Raw genomic sequence first — 24,587 nt, 5'->3', positions numbered from 1 at the left:
GCCTGCTGTTTGTTTCCACAGCAGAGCTCCAGGGGAGAGGTGATATTTGAGTTGGGTCTCGGAGGATTGCTAGGAGTTCTCTGAGCCCACCCAGGCACACCAGCTCTGGGGGCATGTAGGGTGCAGATTGCATGAGGCTGAGGTCGCGTGGTGGCACTTGTTTGAAATGGTCCTAGGAACCATGCGAAGAGATGGGGCGGTGTTTTAAAAGGCCAGAGCTGTGTGACTAGCTCAGAACAGTATTTTTTTGTTTGTTTGTTTTAGACAGAGTTTCACTCTGTCACCCAGGCTGGAGTGCAGTGGTGCGATCTTGGCTCACTGCAACCTCTGTCTCCTGGGTTCAAGCAATTCTTGTGCCTCAGCCCCCCGAGTAGCTGGGATTACAGGCGTCCGCCACCATGTCCGGCTCAGGAACAGTGTTTTTTTGTACTGAATATTCTCTTACTGCCTAATATCCTCTCTGGGTGAATGAACAACCATTTGGGAAATTTTTACTGTGTCTAAATTTGTAATCATACTGTTTTAGAGCTCTACATCTTAAAAGTTTTTCCTCCTCACGCGAGACGTTTACGTCAGTTGTGTTCTTGTTGGGATTAGTGTGCACACGCCTGTCTGCATCTGTGTGTGTGTGTGTGTGTGTGTATGCATAAAAGAGGGAGAGAAGATGGTGGAATTCCATGGGGCAGACCATGGTTCTTTGCAGATTGGTGGCTCCAGGTGGTTGGGTTCACTGGAGCCACGTTCATCAGTTTGTTTGTTTCTTTCCTTTTCTCTCTCTCTCTATATATTTATTTATTTATTGTTATTTGTAGAAGTGGGGTCTGGCTATGTTGACCAGGCTGGTTTCAAACTCCTGGCCTCAAGTGAGCCTCCTATCTCAGCCTCCCAAAACGCTGAGATTACAGGCATGAGCCACCGCGCCCAGCCCAGTAACTGTTACTCCTGACGCTCGTCGGTGTGGCAACTCAGTTGATGCTCGGACGTGTTGTGAACAAACCCCCAGGGAACCTGATCCTTCTGGTGGCTTGTGCAGCAAACTGTTGATGTGTGAAGCTTATTTATTTCACTTGGTAAAGAGGTGACTTGGATAGGGGGATATCTAAGAATTGTCCTTTAATTGGAGTGCTGGAGGGTGTGGCATTCAGATCTCCTTTGTGCAGCATCTGTACATAGCTGAGAGAATTGTACACATAGTTTCCCGAAATGCGTCAGTTTCAAGGCTAACTTAGAATATGTTGGTGGCCAGACTGTAGTGCTGTCAGCTGTGGACTGTTCTCCAAGAGTTGAATTCTTTTTTTTTTTTTTGAGACAGAGTCTCAGTCTTTTGCCCAGGCTGGGGTGCAGTGGTGTGATCTTGGCTCACTGCAACCTCTGCCTTCCAGGTTCAAGCAATTCTCCTGCCTCAGCCTCCCAAGTAGCTGGGATTACAGGCGCGTGCCATCACGCCCGGCTAATTTTTTTTTGTATTTTTAGTAGAGATGAGGTTTCACCGTGTTGACCAGGCTGGTTTCAAACTCCTGACCTCAAGTGATCCACCCGCCTCAGCCTCCCAAAGTGCTGGGATTACCAGGCATGAGTCACCATGCCCAGCTTATAAGAATTGAATTCTTTAGGAGACATCTGGTAGGAGAATAGAAGGGGAAAAGTTGCCTTTTGTCTACTTGGATGTAATAATGAGGAGGAAGATGGGGCACTGTGGGGCGTGTCCTCTAACTTGGAACAGATGTAATTTATTTCTAGGTGAAAGTTAAGAACAGTGCTTACTCATTCTATTTATCTGCCCTCGTTTTATCTTCAGCACTTTTTCCTACAGCCCTGTTTCTGAGCTCAGCGTCACATCACCTCTGCGGTGGTGATGCCGGTGTTCTTAGAGCACTGTGTCCTAGTGATACTTTGATCTTCGTGGGCATCCATCATCAGTGCATTGGGTAGGCCGGGTCTGTACAAAGGTTTGCAGGGTTGGTTAGGAACACGTGAACTATGGTCACCTTTCTGAACTTTCTGAACTCATATATAGTGACTGTAGGTCACCTGGGTTGAGTTTTCAACACTGCAAACAGGGATGGCAGTTCTTGAATACACAGGAGAGTGCATTAGCCAGTGGTGCCCGGGATCATTCAGAGTGCAGTTTGGCTGGTACGCAGTCCAGGCATCAGAAAACGTTCCATCAGGTATTTGTGGTCTTGTGAAGAAAAGCCACTGTTGGTTTTGGTGAAGGGCTTCAGACCCTTTGACTTCTCACGAAACCACACAGTCTTAACATGGACACGTTGGACGCATTCCTTACGTAACATGATTTGCAAACTCAGGAGTCATTCAGCGTCACAGCAGTGATCAAAAGCTCCCAGCCCATCTACCCGAAACCTCCACAACAAGAGCTCTATCTGTCAGTGGCCTCACCGACTTCCTGGGCCCTGAAGCTCCAAGGACAAAAGACTCCTGTCCCTTTTCCCTTCCTCTCCATTCTGGGTCTCCCACCACCACCAAGTCCTGTAAGTTTTTAGTCTTTTTTTTTTTTTTTTTTTTTGAGACAGATTCTCGCTCTGTTGTTCAGAGTGCAGTGACACAATCTCAGCTCACTGCAACCTCTGCCTCCCAGGTTCAAGTGATTCTCCTGCCTCAGCTTCCCAAGTAGCTGGGATTATAGGCGCGCGGCACCGCTCCCAGCTAATTTTTGTATTTTTAGTAGAGACAGGGTTTCACTGTATTGGCCAGGCTGGTCTCGAACTCCTAACCTCAGGCAATCTGCCTGCCTCAGCCTCCCAAAGTGCTGGGATTACAGCAGGCGTGAGCCACCACGCCCGGCCCTTTAAATCTCTTTCCACTGCTGTGGTCTTACTGTAGCCCCTTGTCACTTCCTGCTGCACTGACCCTTAATTGACCCGTAATTCTCCCTCTCTTCCCCTCCCAACCACGTCCCAAGATCTGTCCATGGTACCATTGCTAGTTGATCTTGGAACCCTGCTTTGGTCACCCCTCCTTGCTCTTCGCCCAGACTGGAGTGCAGTGGCACGATTTGGCTCACTGCAACCTCTGCCTGTCAGGTTCAAGTGATTCTCCTGCCTCAGCCTCCCGAGTAGCTGGCACTACAGGCACGTGCCTCCACACCTAGCTAATTTTTGTATTTCTAGTAGAGACAGGGTTTCACCATGTTGGCCAGGCCAGTCTCAAACTCCTGGCCTTAAGTGGTCCACCCAGCTCAGCCTCCCAAAGTGCTGGGATAATAGGCATGAGCCACTGTGCCCTGTCACTGTCACTGTCTTATTGCATGTTTTCTTCTCCATCTGCTTTCATAAAGGATAAACAGTGACTTAATAAAAGGTGTCTAATTCTCCCCTCCCTAGTGGCAATACGGGTGGACTAGAAGGTGAATTCAGTTGAGAACAGGGAACCTCCCTATCATTTCTGCGAGTGTAAGCTGGGGCATAGAACAACGCCAGGCATAAGGTAGGTACTTCGATGAATGGATGAATGAATAAATATGGCTTCTGTCCCCCAAGTTTACTGCTGAGCTTTCTTCTGCATATTGACTGAGCTCAGATGTCAAAACTGGGTCTGACCTGTATTTTTTTTTTTTTTTTTTTTTTTTTTTTGAGACAGAGCCTGTCACTCTGTCACTCAGGCTGGAGTGCAGTGGCACAGTTTCGGCTTACTGCAGCCTCTGCCTCCTGGGTTCAAGCAATTCTCATGCCTCAACTTCCTGAGTAGCTGGGATTACAGGTGTGCGCCATCACGCCTGGCTAATTTTTTGTAATTTTAGTACAGATGGAGTTTCACCATGTTGCCCAGGCTAGTCTTGAATGTCTGGCCTGAAGCAGTCTGCCCGCCTCGGCCTTCCGAAGTGCTGGAATTACAGGCATGAGCCACTGCACCTGGCCTGGTCTGTACTTTTGAAGATTATTCCAAGGTACAGTAGGAACTTTTGGTAGGACTTTAGTTTTCCATCCAGGTATAAAATTTTATGTCAGTGGTGGGGTTGCGCATGTTCAGTAGCTGCAACACTAGAAAGATGGCAAAGCAGGAGCAAGGAAAAATCCCTTTGGCTCCAGAAAATCTCCTAAAAGCAGAAGGCTTATCAAGGCCTCAAAGCCACGCAGTCAAAGCAGGCACTTTTGGCAAAGGAGGAGCAGAGGAAAGGAAAAGGGCTCAGGTTTAAACGACTGGAATCATTCCTACATGATTCCTGGCAGCGGAAACATGACAAGGTGCGTCTCAGACGACTAGAAATAAAACCTCATGCCTTGGAATCACCAGATAAACATTCCTTGGCCTTTGTTGTACACATGGAAAGGACTGATGGTGTGAGTTTACTGGTGCAGAGAACCATTGCAAGACTTCACCTAAAGAAAATTTTTAGTGGTGTCTTTGTAAAAGTCACCCCCCAGAACCTAAAAATGCAGCGTATAGTATGTAACCTTATGTGACCTGGGCATTTCCAAATCTGAAATCTGTCCGGGAACTTATTTTGAAACATAGACAAGCAAGGTCAAGAATAAGACCATCCCTCTGACAACACAGTGATTGAGGAGCACCTGGGAAAGTTTGGTGTCATTTGCTTGGAAGACCTTCCCAAGGAAGCATTTCCAGGAGATCTCATGGTTCTTGTCCCCTTTCCACCTCTCAGTGGCTCGTCATGCTACTAAAAATAGAGTGCACTTCCTGAAGGAGACTGGCACACCTCCATCTCCTTGGAGTGTGTGCATCAATCTGCTCATCTGCCAGCTGAACTACAGCCAGGTGCCAAACTACAGTAAATTTTTATCAATGAACCGGAAGCTTGTGTTATTTTTGGGGGCGGGGGGTGGGGCGGAATTTTTATCAAGTATCTTCAGAGAAGATTATTTCCTGCTTTATCTTCAAAAACTGGAAAGGAAGGGTCAAAGGAAAGACAGTGGCTGGCCAGGCCCGGTGGCTCACGCCTGTAATCCTAGCACTTTGGGAGGCTGAGGCGGGTGGATCACCTGAGATCGGGAGTTCAAAACCAGCCTGACCAACATGGAGAAACCCCGTCTCTACTAAAAATACAAAAATTAGCTGGGCGTGGTGGCACACGCCTGTAATCCCAGCTACTCGGGAGGCTGAGGCAGGAGAATCGCTTGAACCTGGGAGGCGGAGGTTGTGGTGAGCCAAGATCGCACCTTTGTACTCCAGCCTGGGCAACAAGAGTGAAACTACATCTCAAAAAAAAAAAAAAAGAAAAAAGAAAAGACAGTAGCTTACGTTCATGGCAGGAACTTCTCATCACAGTCCAGTTCCAAGGAAAAATTCCAGCATTTTCTACATTGGCTGCTGCCTCGTCTGAAATCACATTTCGTGGAGAAAGGAGTCCTGCTTTGTTGCATCTTCTATCCTAGGGTTTAATGTTGGTAAATGAGTAACTCTAGCATTTGTATAAGGCTCCCTAAGATTCCTGCAGCAGTCGACCAAGTCCGGGGACATAATTGAATCCAGAGATTCCTGGGGCCTTGAAAAAGACTTGAAATATAGATAGGAAGAAAGGCACAAAAATAAATGCTCACTTGTCTTTGCAAAAAAAAAAAAAAAAAAAAAGAAAAGAAAAATTGTGTCTCAAGTTCCTTCTGTAGTTGATAATTTATTAAGTAATCATTTTATAATTGAAGAAGAATATTCTGACTCTTTCTAAATCTTTCTAGATCAGTTACCTGGATGCTGAAGACGTGAATAAATTTGTTTATTTTAAAAATTCTAGGGCCTGGTGCAGTGGCTCATGCTTATAATCTTAGCACTGTGGGAGACTGAGGTGGACGGATCACTAGAGCCCAGGAATTCAAGACCATCCTGGACCACATGGCAAAACACCATCTCTATTTAAAAATTAGTGTTTTTAAACATCGGTGTTTAAAAATTAGCTGGGTGTGGTGGTGTGCACCTGTCATCCCAGCTACTCGGGAGGCTGAGGTGGGAGGATCACCTGAGCCCAGGGAGGTTGAGGCTGCAGTGAGCCATGATCAGACCACTGCACACCAACCTGGGTGATAGAGTGAGACCCCATCTCAAAATATACAGTAATAAACGAAAAATAGAAAATTCCCCAAATAAATAAATAATAGAAAATTCTAACGAAAATAAAAGGAGTTGAGTGTAACCATTGAATGTCTGCGCTGGGTGTTTCTGTCTCATGTAACCAACGTAGCACTGTGAGGATGGTCATCCCGGAGATGGACTGTGATAAATCGTGTGCCCAGGATCCGAGAGTGCATAGGTGGCATATCTAGGTTTTGAACCAAGGTCTGTTGGCCTTTTGTAGCTCAACTGGGTTGTGAGTTTGTTGAATTTCACGTTCCATGCTTTCCCCAACCAAACCAAAAACCAGAGGGGGAACTGAAAGCTGAGAGCCTAGTAATTGAGGAAAGGACTCTGGGAGGTGATGGTGTCAAAAAGCAGTCCAGGGAAGCTCTTGTGGTTGAGCACACAGCTCTGCCCAGAGCTTCCTAGATGCCAAGGCAAAGAAGGATGGGGTTACATAGCAAGCATTACTGGAAAAAGGAAGCCGACCAGTTTCTCGTTAGTATTTTTCAGCTGGGCGGGATGGCTTATGTCTGTAGTCACAGCACTCTGGGAGGCTGAGGCAGGAGGATCACTTGTGGCCAGGAGTTTGAGACCAGCCTGGGCAAGAGAGAGAGAGAGAGACCCTGTCCCTTCGACAAGAAAATACACATTTAAAAAATTAGCCAGGCATGGTGGTGTGCACCTGTAGTCCCAGCTACTGAAGAGGCTGAAGCAGGACGATCGCTTGAGCCTGAGAGTTCAAGGCTGTAGTAAGCTGTGATTGCACCATTACACTGCAGCCTGGGTGATGGAGCAAGACCCCATCTCTTAAATTTTTTTTAAAAAAGTGCTTTTCCCTGGGCCTTTACACGAGGATCATTGAATAAAGCAATGGTCAGCAGCCCGTGTACTCAGCAAGTATTTGTAGAGCGCCATGTATGTGCCAAGCTCTCTTCGAGGTGCTGGGACTACTCTTGTGTGTGGAAAAGACCAACAAGATGAAAGATGATGTTGGCCTGGGCCCGGGTGGAGGTGCTGTTTTCAAGAACACGAGTGTTCCCACAGGTGACCCTTTCTGGGTCCCATCTAGGTAAGAGGCTGAGAGGTTCAGGCTCAGTTGTAAATTCTGTAAGGGCAGTTCTTTGGGAGGTGTGAGCAAGAGAATGGAATCAGAGCGATTATTTTAGCAGGCAGGAGTGAATCTTGAGAATCTGGCAGAGTGAGGAGCGATCTTGTGCCAGAGTGAGAGGCAGCCAGTCCAAAGTGAAGATTCTGAAGCTCTTAGTACCACCTCCCACGTACAGTGTCCTGCTTTTTTTTCTTTTTCTTTTCTCTCTTTTTTTTTTTTAAAGGCAGGACACTTGCTCTGTCACCCAGGATCATTGCTCACTGCAATCTCAAACTCCTTAAGCCCTTCCAAGTAGCTGGGACTACAGGCACATGCCACCATGCTTGGCTAGTTTTTCTTTCTTTCTTTTTGCAGAGATGGGGTCTTGCTATGTTGCCCAGGCCGATCTCAAACTCCTGTGCTCAAACGATCCTCCTGTTGACCTCCCACAGTGCTGGAATTACAGGCATGAGCCACTGTACCTGGCCCCCTGTTATTTTTCCTGTGATATTTGAAAAGCTTGGCTTGGTTTCTTGCCCTTTAGTAGGTGATTTCAGGCAGAGCCAAGAGGTCTTAGAAAGCAGCACGGCTCTGTTCCGATGCTCCTGGCTGAAGGGCCAGTGTGCTGTGCCATTGAGGGAGAAGCATTGACTCTGGTCTGGGAGATTCTGTTCATTTAGTCATTCAACAAACAAATATTGAGTGCCGGCCGGGCATGGTGGCTCACGCCTGTAATCCCAGCACTTTGGGAGGCCAAGGTGGGCAGATCACCTGAGGTCAGGAGTTTGAGACCGGCCTGACCAACATGGAGAAACGTGTCTCTACTAAAAATACAAATTAGCCGGGCGTGGTGGCGCATGCCTGTAATCCCAGCTACTTGGGAGGCTGAGGCAGGAGAATCGCTTGAACCCGGGGGGCAGAGGTTGTGGTGAGCTGAGGTTGCGCCATTGCATTCCATCCAGCCTGGGCAACAAGAGCGAAACTCTGTGTCAAAAAAAACAAAAACAAATATTGAGCACTCATGTTATGCTAAGTATGAGCACCAGGGTTACAGGGGTGCAGGATGGCTCCACCCAGACACGAGACCAATCCTGTGTCCTTCTGCAGGGATTATTCCATCTTGGGCAATGCTGTCATCTGATGATATGGCCAGGATGTCAGCTGCAAAATGAACCCCAGGTCATTCAGTGAGGCTGTGTCTACCTGTAACTTTGCCGTGTCCTAAAAAGGTCTTGAAGGGCAGACAGATGGTGGATAGAATAGCTCTGGAGACAGTTGGTCTGGGTTTGAATCCTGGTTCCACCATTTATCAGTTCCCTGATGTAGGACAAGGTCCTTTAACCTTTGTGATAATTACAGCTCCTGTATGTCAGAGCAGTGTTAAAACACTGTTCATTAGTTAAAAACAAATCAGGGCTAGGCTTGGTGGCTCACACCTGTAATCCCAGCACTTTGGGAGATTGAGGCGGGCTAATGTCTTGAGCCCAGGAGTTCGAGACCAACCTGGGCAACATGGCAAAACCCCGTATCTTAACAAAAAATACAAAAAATTAACGGGGCTTGGTGGTGGGTGCCTGTAGTCCCAGCAACGCAGGAGGCTGGGCTGTCATCACACCACTGTACAGCAGCCTGGCTGACAGAGTGAGACCCTGTCTCAAAAAAAAAAAAACCCCAAAAACCAGGTCAGGAGCGGGGAGTGACTGCTGATGAGTGTGGGATTTCCTTTTGGGGGTATGAAGATGCTCTGGAATCTGGTAGTGGTGATGCTTGCACAGTGGGTGAATATAGTGAAAACCACTGAATTTTACACTTTAAAATGATGAATTTTATGGTGTGTGAATTCTGTCTCAGTTTTTTTGGTTTTTTTTTGTTTGTTTTTTGTTTTTGGAGACTGACTCTTGCTCTGTGGTCCAGGCTGGAGTGCAGTGGCCCAATCTCAGCCCGCTGCAACCTCTGCCTCACGGGTTCCAGTGATTCTCTTGCCTCAGCCTCCCGAGTAGCTGGGATTACAGGTGCCCACCACCATGCCCAGCTAATTTTTGTATTTTTAGTAGAGACGGGGTTTCACCATGTTGGCCAGACTGGTCTGGAACTCCTGACCTCAAGTGATCTTGCCCTCTTCGGCCTGAGGCATGAGCCACTCACTGCTCCCAGTCTTCTTTTTTTGAGACGGAGTCTTGCTCTGTTGCCCAGGCTGGAGTACAGTGGAACAATCTCCATTTACCACAACTTCCACCTCCTGGGTTCAAGTGATTCTCCTGCCTCAGCCTCCCAAGTAGCTGGGATTACAGGCACACACTGCCATACCCAGCTAATTTTTGTATTTTTAGTAGAGACAGGGTTTCACTGTGTTGGCCAGGCTGGTCTCGAACTCCTGACCTTGTGTTCCACCCGCCTCGGCCTCTCAAAGTACTGGGATTACAGGTGTGAGCCACTGCGCCTGGCTTCTATCTCAGTTTTTAAAAATCAGGTTTATAGGTCATGAGTTCTTGAGCAACTAGACTCCCACCAGTTGTGCCGCCAGTTTCTCTGTCACTTTGAGCTAGTCCTGGACACCTGCAGCAGACATATGTTGACTGCGTGTTTCTGGGCTCCCACACATTTCTAAGCCGTCTCGAAATTAACTTCGGGTAATGGTCTGTGAGAGGAAGTCACGTATGTCACTTCTGGATGGAAGCATTTAAGAGCCAGGGCCGGGCCCTCCAACAATCTTCTTGCCATCAGGACGGCCCCAGAAGTTGTACATTGAGATGGTGGAATGACAAGCGAAAAACCTGCTTGAACCACTGAGTCACCTTATGGAGGCCAAGGGCCTAGCATAGTCACCCTGCCCACACTAGACGTTGCTTAGAGTTCAGCTTGAAGCCATGCGATGTGGGTCACTGCCCAGGAGGACTTTTTTCTAGTGCTGTGGCCTGGAGGGCTTTCCCTCTAGCCTCTCATGCAGGTGTACTGTGTGATGTGGTGGGTCTCTTTTCTAACAGGAAGCCCCAGCGGGTGCAGCAGAGCCGTGGCTCACAGCTGGCTGCAGTCAAGTACGCAGCTCTCTTGGTGGTGTCTGACAAATGGAGCATTAAGCCCTCAGTCTAAAGGAGCATCTTGGGTAACCTAGTGTACCTGTCTCAAGCAGCAGGCATAGTACGATGTCAGGCCAGCACCAAAGGATTTTTGTCTTCCTTGTAAGACAACGTGGGGCAATAGAAAGCTCTGTATGGGCAATCTTGTAAATGGTGTAATAATTATGTTGCTTTTATAGACACTGCATGACCGTCCTTTAGTCACCATAGCGATGGGATCTAATTATTACTGACCTGTTCATGTTGTGGGTTTTTAGTAACCCTACTGCCCACATTCTAGAATTTAAACACATGCTGTGAATATCCAAGCACAGGTCACAGAGATGACCTAGAGTTGGTGCTCAGTACACTTTTTTTTTTTTTTTTTTTTTTTTTTGTGAGACCGAGTCTTGCTGTATCACCCAGGCTGGAGTGCAGTGGTGTGATCTCAGCTCAGTGCAACCTCCGCCTCCCGGGTTCAAGCGATTTTCCTGCCTCAGCCTCCTGAGTAGCTGGGATTACAGAGCGTGCACCACCATGCCCAGCTACTTTTTGTATTTTTAGTTTCACCATGTTAGCCAGGCTGGTCTTGAACTCCTGACCTCAAGTGATCTTCCCACTTTGGCCTCCCAAAGTGCTGGGATAACAGGTGTGAGCCACCGCGCCCGGCCTCAATACACATTTGATTGACACCAGCCTTAAATGCATAGCAATGACCGAACGTCAAGGTGAAACACAAGCAACGCTGGGGAGGGAATGACCAATACGGTGCCCTCTGAGGCCTCAGCCCAGGGGCCATCTGGCCTGTCTGTCTCATTAGTACCATTGTTCCCTGTCAGTCTGTGGAAGAGCTGCTTTGAAACCACTTGTTGGACCGAAGGAAGCCACTGACCAAGACCTGTTCTGTGGGTGAAGCTGTCGCCCAGAGCACCCCCTGTGACTCCGTGGTCCTCTATGCACTAGTAGAAACTCAGTTTTTGCTGAATGGCACAGCCCACTACTAGCTGAATGTGGGGTGACAGTAGCCAGCATGAGAACCACCAAGACCATTGTGAGCCAGGAGTTGAGTCACCCCTTCCTTGTCTAGGGTTGCAACAAGAAGTGACAGAGAGGGTCCCACAAGGTCTTTAAATCTCCCTCTGTAAGTTGTGGGAATTTCAGTAATTTGCTTGGTTCTTAGAGCTTTGAATCTGAGTCTATAAAATGGGTGAAATAATATTTCTCTAAACAGGTTTATCATATGAATCAAAAGAAATTGTAGAAAGGGCCTAGCCAGGGTGCTTGGCACATAGTAGGTACTGAGTGAACATTGGTTGCATTGCTTGGCTTCTCCTTAGTGAGCCTGCAGTAAACACAATGCTGTGTAGACTAGGCAGGCCTTTCTCTCTTCTGCAATTCTGAGTGCTTTTTCTTAAGAACCAAGGGTACTAACCCTTGCTTTAGAGACATTCAGAAACTAGCCAGGCGTAGTGGTGTGCGCCCGTAGTCCCAGCAACTCGGGAGGCTGAGGTGGGAGGATCACTTGATCCTGGGAGGTAGAGGTTGTGGTGAGCTATGATTGCACCACTGCACTCCAGCCTGGACAACAGAGCAAGACCCTGTCTAAAAATAAATAAATAAAATAAATAAATAAATGTAAACAAGGAAATAGAAAACGTTTATACTGACGGAGTCTCGCTGTGTCACCCAGGCTGGAGTGCAGTGGCACGATCCCGGCTCACTGCAGCCTCCACCTCCCAGGTTGAAGTGATTCTCCTGCCTCAGCCTCCCAAGTAGCTGGAATTACAGGCATGCGCCACCACGCCCGTCTAATTTTGTAATTTTTTTTTTTTATTATACTTTAGGTTTTAGGGTACATGTGCGCAATGTGCAGGTTAGTTACATGTGTATACATGTGCCATGCTGGTGCGCTGTACCCACTAACTCGTCATCTAGCATTAGGTATATCTCCTAATGCTATCCCTCCCCCCTCCCCCCACCCCACAGTGTGATGTTCCCCTTCCTGTGTCTATGTGTTCTCATTGTTCAATTCCCACCTATGAGTGAGAATATGCGGTGTTTGGTTTTTTGTTCTTTCGATAGTTTACTGAGAATGCTGATTTCCAGTTTCATCCATGTCCCTACAAAGGACATGAACTCATCCTTTTTTATGGCTGCATGGTATTCCATGGTGTATATGTGCCACATTTTCTTAATCCAGTCTATCATTGATGGGCATTTGGGTTGCTTCCAAGTCTTTGCTATTGTGAATAATGCTGCAATAAACATACGTGTGCATGTGTCTTTATAGCAGCATGATTTATAGTCCTTTGGGTATATACCCAGTAATGGGATGGCTGGGTCAGATGGTATTTCTAGTTCTAGATCCCTGAGGAATCGCCACACTGACTTCCACAATGGTTGAACTAGTTTACAGTCCCACCAACAGTGTAAATGTAGAGATAGGGTTTCTCCGTGTTGGTCAGGCTGGTCTCCAACTCCCGACCTCAGGTGATCCGTCCACCTCGGCCTCCCAGAGTGCTGGGATTACAGGCATGAGCCACCTTGCCTGGCCCTTATGTATTTATTTTTTAAAGACAGGGTCTTGCTCTGTCACCCAGGCTGGAGTGTAGTATTGGGATCATATCTCACTGTAGCCCCCAATTCCTGGGCTCAAGTGATCCTCTAACCTCAGCCTCCTGACTAGCTGGGACTACAGGTGTGCACCACCACACCTCAATAATTTTTTTAATTTTTTGTAGAGATGGGGTTTCACTATGTTACCCAGGCTGGTCTCAAACTCCTGGCCTCAATTGATCCTCCCACCTCAGCCTCTCAATGTGCTGGGATTACAGGCATGAGCCACTGTGCCTGTCCAGCAACAATATTTATAACAGCCCCCAAAAGGAAACAATCCAAGTGTCCATCACCCATTGAATGGATAAACAAAATGTGGTATATCCATACGATGAAATGTTACTCAGGCATGAAGAGAAATGAAGGGCTGATGCATGCTACAACGTGGATGGACCTTGAAGACATTATTCTAAGTGAAAGAAGCCAGTTACAAAGGGCCACTTATTGTGTGATTTTATTTTTTTTTATTTATGTATTTATTTATTTATTTATTTGAGACAGAGTCTCCCTCTCTCACCCAGGCTATAGTGCAATGGTGCAGTCTTGGTTCACTGCAACCTCCACCTCCCAGGTTCAAGAGATTCTCCTGCCTTAGCCTCCCGAGTAGCTGGGATTACAGGTGCCTGTCATCACGCCCAGCTAATTTTTTTGTATTTTTAGTAGAGACCGGGTTTCACCATGTTGGACAGGCTAGTCTCAAACTCCTGTCCTCAAGCGATCCTCCCGCCTCGGTCTCCCAAAGTGCTGGGATTACAGGTGTGAGCCTCCGCACCCGGCCTGTTTTTCCTTTTAAAGCTGTCACCCTATTTTCCCTTCTGGCCTTGGTGTGTGCTCTTCCCCATTCTGTCTCTTTCCCTTTTGAGTCGTTTCCATCAGGAAGCTCTCCTTAACCACTACCAGACTCACCCACACATGAACCGGCTTCCGCCATCTGTTCTGTTTATTTTGGTAAGGAATAAAGATGTGTCTTCCACCAGAAAAGCAGAGGCCACTACTCGATTCAGTTTGCCCTCCCTGCTGGGGCACAGGTGTCATGGCCTCCCTTAAGTGCTTATTAATTCCTGTGTTTCAGCTTTCATCCTTCCACCTGCTGCTAGGCCTCTGTGCACACAGTGCTTTGTGGAATTGCTCCTGTCTCTTCAGCTTAGCAGTGTGCCTTGAAGAGGAAGAGCTGCAGAGAAATGTTGCAGAGAAGTGGGAAGATCACTTGAGGTCAGGAGTTCAAGACCAGCCTGGCCAACATGGTGAAGCTAAAAATACAAAAAGTAGCTGGGCATGGTGGTGCACGCTCTGTAATCCCAGCTACTCAGGAGGCTGAGGCAGGAAAATCGCTTGAACCCGGGAGGCGGAGGTTGCACTGAGCTGAGATCGCACCACTGCACTCCAGCCTGGGCGATAGAGCAAGACTTGGTCTCAAAAAAAAAAGTGTACTGAGCACCAACTCTAGGTCATCTCTGTGACCTGTGCTTGGATATTCACGGCATGTGTTTAAATTCTAGAATTTAAAAATAAATTGCTTTTTGAAAAATAATTTGACAGTAAGTCAGGGACCTTAAAAATATTTATTCCCTTTGATTCAGAAATATTTCTAAGACAAATTTAGAAATTATTTTTTTTTGAGACAAATTCTGGCTCTGTCCGCCCAGGCTGGAGTGCAGTGGCGCGATCTTGGCTCACTGCAACCTCCGCCTCCCAGGTTCAAGTGATTCTCATGCCTCAGCCTCCCAAGTAGCTGGAACTGTGGGTGTGCACCAACACGCCCAACTAATTGTTGTATTTTTTTTGTAGAAACAGAGATTTGTTGTGTTGCCCAGGCTAGTCTTGAACTCCTGAGCTTAAGTGATCTGCCTCGGCCTCCCAAAGTGCTGGGACTACAGGCATGCACCACTGTGCCTGGGCCAGAATTTCTATTTTAAGGAACTTATCAGTGGCTTACAAAGACTTATGTTGAAAATATATCAATCCTGTTTTTCATGACTTTTTCTTAAAACAATTTTAATTTTTTTCTTTTTTCTGTACTAGAAAATGCACTGTAACTTGACATTGTAATAGTGAAAATATGACATTTGAGAATTTATAACGAGAAAATGTTCACAATTTAATATATGAAAAGAAGTAGAACAAAATTATATGTAGTATAAAACCAATCATGTTAAAAACATGGCTGGGCACAGTGGCTCACACCTGTAATCCCAGCACTTTGGGAGGCCGAGGTGGGTGGGTCACGAGGTCAGGAGTTTGAGACCAGCCTGGCCAACATAGTGAAACCCCGTCTCTACTACAAATACAAAAATTAGCCGAGCATGGTGGCAGGCACCTGTAATCCCAGCTACTCGAGAGGCTGAGGCAGGAGAACCGCTTGAACTCGGGAGGCAGAGGTTGCGGTGAGCTGAGCGAGATGGCACCACTGCATTCCAGCCTGGGCAACAGAGCGAGACTCCATCTCAAAAAAAAAAAAAAAGAAAAGTATGTCCTGTAATATACATGTAAAAAACTGGTAGAATGAAGCCAAATAAGAGTTTGGATTATGTTTTCTTTAATTTTATGTTTTAAAATGTAGCACATTTTCTTCACTAAACATGCTTTTAAATTTTTTAATTGACAAAGTTGTATATATTTATAGTGTATGGCATATTGTTTTGAAGTCTGGTAGAATGGCTAAATTGAGTTAATTAACATATGTATTACCTCACACCTTTTTTTGTGGTGAGAACACTTAAAATCTACTCTTAGCAGTCTTCAAGAGTACAACACATTGCTACTAACGATAGTCAGCATGTTATACAATAGGTCTCTCTGCTTTTTTTTTTTTTTTTTTTTTTGAGTGGAGTTTCGCTCTTGTTGCCCAGGCTGGAGGGCAATGGCACAATCTCGGCTCACTGCAACCTCTGACTCCCAGGTTCAAGTGATTCTCCTGCGTCAGCCTCTGGAGCAGCCAAGATTACAGGCACCTGCCGCCACGCCTGGCTAATTTTTTTGTATTTTTAGTAGAGATGGGGGTTTCACCATGTTGTCCAGGCTGGTCTCTAACTCCTGACCTCAGGTGATCCACCTGCCTTGGCCTGCCAAAGTGCTGGGATTACAGGCGTGAGCCACCGCACCCAGCCTCAGTAGGTCTCTTGAACTGTATTTAATTTTAACTTTTTGTTTTGAAATAGCTTCAGATTTGCAAAAAAGTTGCAACAGCAGTGCCAACAATTCTTGAGCACCCTTTACCCAGACTTCCCCATTGTTAGTATTTTACCATATTTGCTTTATCAATGTGTGTGTGTGTAGATATATTTTTTCTTGAACTATTTGAGAATGAGTTGCAGATATAACCAAGATACTTGGTTACCCCTAAGTACTTCAGTGTGTATTTTCTCCGAGGCAAGGACAGTTTTTTTTTTTTTTTTTTTTTGGTAAGCAAAATACAGTGATCAATAGCAGGAAATTAACATTGATATCCTGTGTTGTCTAATCATAGAGTTTCTTTACATTTTGCCGTTAATATATTTTACATCAGAAAAAATATGTTTTTTCCTGGTCCAAGACCTCAGTGTGTGTGTGAGTGTGTGTGTGTGTGTGTGTCTTAGATCACTCAGTCTTTGTTTATCTTAACATTAATGTTGGCCTTAACATTTTTGAAAATGTGAGGCCGTGTCTTTGTCAATGTCTCACAGTTTGGTTTGGGTTTGTATAATGTTCCCTCATAACAAGATCCAGCTTCCACCTGAGGCAAAAGAGTGAACAACAACAACAAAAAAAGAGGTGACCTGGGTGCTTTTAATACCCTACATTCAGATGTGGGAGCAAAGAAATGACTTATAGTTGGGAGTTTATATTTAAAAGGGAAGCAGAGTGTAAGTTTGGAAAATTTGCAGGCTGGGCATGTGACAGAGAAAGAAAAAACTTTTTCAAGAGAATTCAAGCAGGCTGTGGAGCAACCACTTGCTAGAGCAATTTGCACATTTAAAAAGGAGCCAATTGCTGATAGCCAAGACTGTGGGGAAAAAAAGGCCTTGAAGGCATTTCAGAGACCTTCCCGGCAGCCCCTCCTATTACAGTTGTGGAGGCCTAGGAGGGAAGAATGCTTTGTGGTTCAGACCCAGTGCCAGGGACAGCCTCAGGACACTGCTCCTCATATCCCTGGCCATTCAGCTTCCAGCCTTGGCCCAAAGGGGCCCAGATACAGCTCAGGCTGCTGAACTAGAGGGTGAAAGCCATGAGCCTTGGCGGCTTCAATGTGGTGGTGAGCCTGTGGGTGGACAGAATGCAACAGTGAGGGAGGCTTGGCAGCCTCCACCTAGATTTCAGAGGATGTATGGGAAAGCCTGGGAAAGGGGCAGACCCCTTACCGAGAACCTCTGGTAGGAGAGGAATGTGGGACTGGAGGCCCCATACAGAGTTCCCACTGGGGCACTGCCTAGTGGAGCTGTGGGAAGGGAGCCACTGTCCTCCAGACCCCGGAATGGTAGATCCACCAGCACCTTACAACTTGTCCCTGGAAAAGCCACAGGCTGTGAGAGCAGCCTCGGGTTGAACCCTGCAAAGCCACCAGGGCAGAGTTGCCCAGGACCTTGGGAGCCCACCCTTCGCACCAGCATGCCCTGGATGTGAGACATGGAGTCAAAGGAGATTATTTGGGAGCTTTAAGATTTAATGACTGTCTGCCAGGTGCGGTGGCTTACACCTGTAATCCCAGCACTATGGGAGGCCGAGGTGGGAGTGCAATGGCGCTATCTCGGCTCAGTGCAACCTCCACTTCCTGGGTTCAAGCGATTCTCCTGCCTCAGCCTCCCAAGTAGCTGGGACTACAGGCACCCACCACCATGCCCAGCTAATTTTTGTATTTTTAGTAGGGGCAGGGTTTCATCATGTTGGCCAGGTTGGTCTCGAACTCCTGACCTCAGGTGATCTGCCCCCCTCGGCCTCCCAAAGTGCTGGGATTATAGGCTTGAGCCACTGTGCCTGGCTGGAGGGATCAGTTTTTTAATTGAGAGGGTTGGTACTTCTCCCTTCCTGCCTTTTTCCAAGGGCTGCTCGTGTGTGTGTGTGTGTGTATGTGTGTGTGTGTGTGTGTGTGTGTGTGTTTCAAAGACAGAGATCTGTATTTATTAACTCAGGTCAGACACTTGGGATTTTTCACCAGGTATTGTCACCAATCAGCCAGCTCAGATTAATTAACATTAATTTGGTTGGTCTGTTCCCAGGCCCTTGGGGTGCAGGCACCTTCTGTCATTAAGTCCTTGTGACCCAGCCTTGTGTGACACATCTCCCATGATGGGGAGCCACTCCCCCAACAGCGCATTCTATGTTCAGACTTCTTTATTAGAACGTCTTTGCTTGGAGGGGATGTAAACCTGTGTCCTGTGTGACCACTCCTATTTCTGAATGCCAGGCCTTTCCCTTTGGCAGTTTTCTGACCACCTAAAGAAGGGATCAAGTACCTGTGAATCTTCTTTTCTTAGGATTAACTTGTCCAGTGCCTTTACTGTTTCTTTTTTTTTCTCTCTCTTTTTTTTGGAGAGATGGTCTTGCTCTGTCACCCAGGCTAGAGTGCAATGACACAATCATCATGGCTCACTGCAGCCTCTAACTCCTGGGCTTAAGTAATCCTTCTGCCTCAGCCTCCTGAGTAGTTGGGACTACAGGTGCATGCTACGACACCTGGATAATTTTTTTTTTTTTTTGAGATGGGGCGGGGGGTCTCACTTTGTTGCCCAGGCTGGTCCTGAAACTCTGGCCTCAGCACTTCTCCAGTCTCGGCCTCCCGAAGTGCTGAGATTACAGGCGTGAGCCACTATGCCTGGCCTACTGTTTCTCTTGTGACGGGTGTTGGGGACTACTGTGCCATAGAGCCACTTTCTGACTGTTGCAGTTTGTCTTTGATGTTCAATGTGGAGCTCATTTGGAATTCTATTAAAGAATCCTTAGTGGGCATTCCCTTTTGGGGAGGCCATGTTGACTTCGGCTCATCCCATTCTCATTTTGGTAAAGGAGGAGGGAGTAGCACTGCCCATGCTGTGGGCTTGCTGCCGTGGACTTGCTGTAGGAATTGTAACACATGCGTGTGTGGACAGGGCGTTGGGGGGCGGGGGGCGTTCTGATTGCCTCCAGGTGATCTCTCCAGACTGTTACCCCTGCGCTAGAGGCAGAAGCCGACTTTAGAACTGATCTGCCCAGAATTTGAGAAAAGTAAAGCAAGACCCCTGGCTCGCTCTGTTTCTCTCTCTTTTTTTTTTTGAGACGGAGACCCGCTCTGTCGCCCAGGCTGGAGTGCAGTGGCGCGATCTCGGCTCACTGCAAGCTCCGCCTCCTGGGTTCATGCCATTCTCCTGCCTCAGCCTCCCAAGTAGCTGGGACTACAGGCGCCCGCCACCACTCCCGGCTAATTTTTTTGTATTTTTAGTAGAGACGGGGTTTCACCGTGTTAGCCAGGATGGTCTCTATCTGACCTCGTGATCCGCCCACCTCGGCCTCCCAAAGTGCTGGGATTACAGGTGTGAGTCACCGCATCTGGCCTCTGTTTCTCTTTTCTATATTTTTATTCAAAATTAATTGAGGCAATCAGCCAGGCTTGGTGGCTCGTGCCTGCAATCCCAGCACTTGGGAGGCCAAGGCAGGTGGATCACTTGAGGTTGGGAGTTTGACACCAGCCTGGACAACACGGTGAAACCCCGTCTCTATGAAAAAAAAAAAAAAAATTACAAAAATTAGCCAGGCATGTTGGCGGGTGCCTGTAATCCCAGCTGCCTGGGAGGCTGAGGCGGGAGAATTGCTTGAACGTGGGAGGCGGAGGTTGCAGTGAGCCTAGATTGTGCCACTGCACTCCAGCCTGGGGACAAGAGCCAGACCCTGTCTCAAAAAAAAAAAAATTGAGGCAAAAGTGGGGATGGTCAGGAGGATGAACCAGCATGAACTCCTATGGAGAGTTTTGTGCCTGTAAATCACCTTGTGCCACCTTTTAATGTTGACGCTGGATTATATCCATGCAATGCCCAGGAGCTTAGGGGAGCTGTGGTCTTGCCCCCTTGGCATTCAAGCCAAGGAGCCGAGGCCACAGAGATGCTGCTAGAAGCAGGCACGGGGAGCTGCAGCTGCAGCATCAGCCCCTGTGGGCCTGGTCAGCTCGATTTGTGCTGAGTCATGCCCACTGTTCGCCTGCTGTCCCCCCTGTCCCCCAGTCACGCTTGCACAGATCTGACTCAGCAGCTGCCTTCCTCTTTCACGTCATTGCATCGGGCACATGCTGGTCATGTGTTTCTAAATTAAGTCCTGTTGTGTGGGGAAAAGGCCATCAGCTGGGAGCATTTGGCCATCTTCTGTGGAGAATGTTCTCCAGGATACCTTGGTCAAGGCCCCGTGCCTGCATTGATATTAGGGGTGCAGGCATCGTTGTACAGTATTACCTTCCTGTAGCTGCATTCTGATCACATCACCCCCTTGCCCTGTCCTCAACAGCTTCCCCGGGGCCAAACACCTTAGACTGGCATACAGGCCCCTAGGCCCTTACGCACTCATCTGGGTGTCTCTTTTAAAAGTTTATCTCGGCCGAGTGTGGTGGCTCATACCTGTTATCCCCGCACTTTGGGAGACCAAGGTGGGAGGATTGCTTGAGCCTAGGAGTTTGAGACCAGCCTGGGCAAGTTAGTGAGACCCCATCTCTACAAAAAAATTTAAAAAATCAGCTGGTATGGTGGTGCATGCCTATGGTCTCAGCTACTCAGGAGGCTGAGGGAAGAGGATTGCTTGAGCCCAGGAGTTGGAGGCTGCAGTGAGCTATGATCACACCACTGCACTCCAGCCTTGGTGACTCCAGCCTGTTCAGTGAATGAATGAATGCTTATCTCTTATTCGCCATCTATGCATCCCCACATATAAACACATCCCATTGCACCACACTTGAGTTACCCCAGACCCCGAGTTTCCCGTGTTCTAGGCTCTGGTACACGCTTCCTCTATCGGTAGCTTCGCTCATCCCCCTAATCTGACTGATGGACCCTGATCATTCTTCACAATCCAGCCCAGATGTTGGCCTCTGGGCGCCCCTTCCTTGACTGTTTCGGACTGTCATGCCTGCTTTTTCCTTCCAGCTCTATTTCCCCTGCGCCTGGCCTCCCCATGCAGCAGTGATTGTTGGGATAGATTTGCCCTTTCTCATAGTAGGAGAGCACCTTGGGGCAAGGTTGGTGTGTCCGCTCCTGCCTGAACCCACACAGTTCCTGGCATGCAGCTGGTGCTCCTCAGCTGTTTGCTGCACGCGTGGACATAAGAGCGACAGAGGCGTGTCCTTCGACATGACGTTTTTGTACGTGAACATTGTCTAGAGGCTTTCCAGACTGTAAGCTCTGTGGGATTAGGAGCCTGCCTGCCTCGCACTCCCTGGCATCCTTAGTGCTTTGGGCCCCACAGGCTAGCGGAGCCCTCGTGCGGGTTCCAGGCCTCTTTGGTGGGAGTGCTCAGAGCAGTAGCCTGCAAGGCTTTCGGAGCACATCTCCAGCACATCTGAGAATCCGGAAGCAACTCAGTTTCTGGAATGGATTTCACAAAGTCTGTGAATAAGAGGGCCCCACAGGCCCTACTCAACAACCTTTTTTTTTTTTTTTTTTAAATACAGAAGATGCTAGTCTTCAAAGAACCTCTTTACTCTTTTACTCTTTTTCTTTTTTTTTTGCGAGACAGAGTCTCATTCTGTTGCCCAGGCTGGAGTGCAATGGCATGATCTTGGCTCACTGCAACCTTCACCTCCTAGGTGCAAGTGATTCTCCTGCCTCAGCAGCCTCCAGAGTAGCTGGAATTACAGGGATGCACCACCATACTTGGCTAATTTTTGTATTTTTAGTAGAGACTGGGTTTCCCAATGTTGGCCAGGCTGGTCTCGAGCTCCTGACCTCAAGTGATCCACCCGCCTCAGCCTCTCAAAGTGTTGGGATTACAGGCGTGAGCCACTGCACCTGGCCCTCTTTACTCTTATTATATAGTGATGGGATCTTGCTCTGTTGCCCAGGCTGGAGTGCAGTGATACTCACTGCAGCCTCAACCTGCAGGGCTCAAGTGATCTCCTGCCTTAGCCTCCCAAATAGCTGGGACTACAGACCTGAGCCAACGCTCCCCACCTCTTTACTCTTATTTTATATTTATTTATTTATTGAGACGGAGTCTCACTGTGTTGCCCAGGCTGGAGTGCAATGGTGTCATCTTGGCTCACTGCAACCTCCGCCTCCTGGGTTCAAGTGATTCTCCTGCCTCAGCCTCCCAAGTACCTGGCATTACAGGCACGTGCCACCACGCCTGGCTAGTTATTTTTGTATTTTTAGTAGCGACGAGATTTTGCCATGTTGGCCAGGCTGGTCTCAAACTCCTGACCTCAGGTGATCCACCTGCCTCAGCCTCCCAAAGTGCTGGGATTCCAGGCGTGAGCCGCTGTGCCTGGCTTACTCTTATCTTAGGTATCATGCTAACAAGCAGCTGATTTCCCAATTTACGCAGATTCAAAGCAGCCAATTAGAAATGGGTGAGAGACTTTTGAAAAAATGTAGGCACTCTCATGGCCGGGCGCGGTGGCTCACACCTGTAATCCCAGCACTTTAGGAGGCCGAGGCGGGTGGATCACGAAGTCAGGAGATTGAGACCATCCTGGCTAATATGGTGACACCCCGTCTCTACTAAAAACACAAAAAATTAGCCGGGTGTGGTGGCAGGTGCCTGTAGTCCCAGCTACTCGGAAGGCTGAGGCAGGAGAATGGCGTGAACCCAGGAGGCAGAGCTTGCAGTCAGCCGAGATCGCACCACTGCACTCCAGCCTGGGCGACAGAGCAAGGCTCCGTCTCAAAAAAAAAAAAAAAAAAACAAAAAAAAGAAAGAAAAAAACGTAGGCACTCTCATAATGGTGAGGGTCATCCTGCCTCAAAAAAAGACAAACACTATCAACAACAAAGATGCAGGGGCCGGGTGTGCTGGCTTACACCTGGAATCCCAGGACTTTGGGAGGCCAAGGTGCAAGGATTGCTTGAACCCAGGAGTTTGAGACCAGCCTGGGCAACCAAGCAAGACCCCATCTCTACAGAAATAAAAGTTTTAAAAAAATTAGCTGGGTGAGGTGGTGCATACCTGTAGTCTCAGCTACTTGGGAGGCTAAGGTGGGAGGATGGCTTGAGGCCAGGAGTATGAGGGTACAGTGAACTATGCTACTGCTTTCCACCCTGGGTAACAGAGTGAGACCGTGTCTCTTAAAACAAGCAATCCAAAAAGATGCAGGAACCTAAGATCCCACAGCCTGGGTTCCCTCTGGGTGCAAGCAACCTCTCCTGCCTCTTTAGGCCCTGAGTATGCTGTACAGTGACACGATCGCCGAGTAGTCTACCAAAAGAACCGTGCATGGACTCGAGACAGCGTGGACATGGTTCACGTATTCCAGAAGTATTTCTCTAGCTGTGTAGAATTTTAGAGCTGAGGATGATCCTTGGTGACTAGCTCCATATTGCTTTATGGAGAAGAAACCTGAGGCCTGGGAGGTCAAGTAACCTGTCCAGACTCCCACAACTAGAGCTTGCGGCATCTGGACTGCTCAGTCAGTACAGAGCTCCAATAACTAGGTGCATGCACTTCAGTTATCTAGAGTAGGTGCTAATAACTTATTTCCTGTCAGAGGCCAGGTAATAAATATTTTTTAGGCTTTGCATGCCAAGAAGTAAAATCTAGGATATTATATACAACAAGAGAGGCAACAAGTTTCCATGTTTTTTGTTGATGAAATTCAAATAAGGCTGGTTGCGGTGGTTCACACCTGTAATCCCAGCACTTTGGGAGGCCAAGGCGGGGGACTTGCTTGAGCCCAGGTGTTTGAGACCAGCCTGGGCAACTTAGCCAGACCTTGTCTTTATATTTTAAAATATATATTTTTAAAAGAAATTCGAGTAATAACTAATAACAGTTGAGTGCAAGTTTTTAATACAGGTTTGTTGATAAGAAGAATGGAATGATTTTTGTAGGGATAACAATTTTGGACCAGGTGCCATGGCTCACACCTCTAATCCCAGCACTCTTGGAGGCTGAGGTGGGAGGATCACTTGAGTCCAGGAGTTTGAGACTAGCCTGGGCAACATGGCTAACCTCTATCTCTACAAAAAAATATTTAAAAAGTCAGCTGGGCATGGTAGGTAGTATACACCTGTAGTCCCAACTACTGTGGAGACTAAGGTGGGAGGATCACTTGAGCCCAGAAGGTTGAGGCTGGAGCGAGCTGTGATTGTGCCACTGCACTGCAGTCTGGGCGACAAAGCAAGATCCAGTCTCAAAAAAACAAAAAACAGAAAACAATTTTGTTTCATTGGGGTTCTGAATTAGTGTTCCCAAACATCAAAATCTGTTGCAAATATCCACCTGTCAGTGCTCATCTGTAATGAGATTGTATAGGTGACATCTTTGAAAATATCTTTTCACACAAATAGGTACTGCCAAGTTATATTGGTCAGGGAGCATAAATTTTGAGGGAGCATATTAATCATTGGAAGACAGCATTTATAGAATTTTTTTTTTAGATTCCCCTCTTGATGTTTGCCTTTTTGCATTATTGCATTGCAGATCAGCCACTTCCAATTGAAGGTTAGATGAGAGCTGCTCAACTGTACAGTTAAATGGATTTTAAAATATGGGAATTTCCTTCATACTTAGATCAAGATCTGAAAAACGCTGCTAGGGCTAGAACTAGCAGCTCAAAGTTTTTGTTTTTCTGAGCTCAAGGTTTGAGCTCAAAAAAATGTGCAAAGGTTTCTCACTTGTTCTAACCTTGACAGTCTAGGAATTGTATGACGCAG

At 47.4% G+C, this 24,587-nt stretch overlaps 1 protein-coding gene and 1 pseudogene across 3 annotated transcripts in view; both read left to right on the top strand.

Moving 5' to 3' along the window:
• Positions 1 to 24,587, top strand: part of LOC129041192 (NADPH--cytochrome P450 reductase) — a 71,471-nt gene that overhangs the window by 3,635 nt on the left and 43,249 nt on the right. The window contains exon 1 of one of the 3 annotated variants that reach the window (XM_054496556.2): positions 3,344 to 3,447. The exons of the other annotated variants lie outside the window; for them this stretch is intronic. The gene's annotated coding sequence lies outside the window, so the exon portion shown is untranslated. Of the gene's footprint in view, positions 1 to 3,343; positions 3,448 to 24,587 lie in introns of those variants that run through there. 3 annotated transcript variants of the gene reach the window in all.
• On the top strand, positions 3,669 to 21,333 carry LOC129040874 (ribosomal protein uL30-like; annotated as a pseudogene).

Source organism: Pongo pygmaeus, chromosome 6 (assembly GCF_028885625.2).
Source record: "Pongo pygmaeus isolate AG05252 chromosome 6, NHGRI_mPonPyg2-v2.0_pri, whole genome shotgun sequence".
In the NCBI taxonomy this organism is placed as follows: Eukaryota; Metazoa; Chordata; class Mammalia; order Primates; family Hominidae; genus Pongo; species Pongo pygmaeus.
The sequence above is the reverse complement of the archived record's forward strand: the minus strand, read 5'-3'. Positions and strand labels throughout refer to the sequence as shown.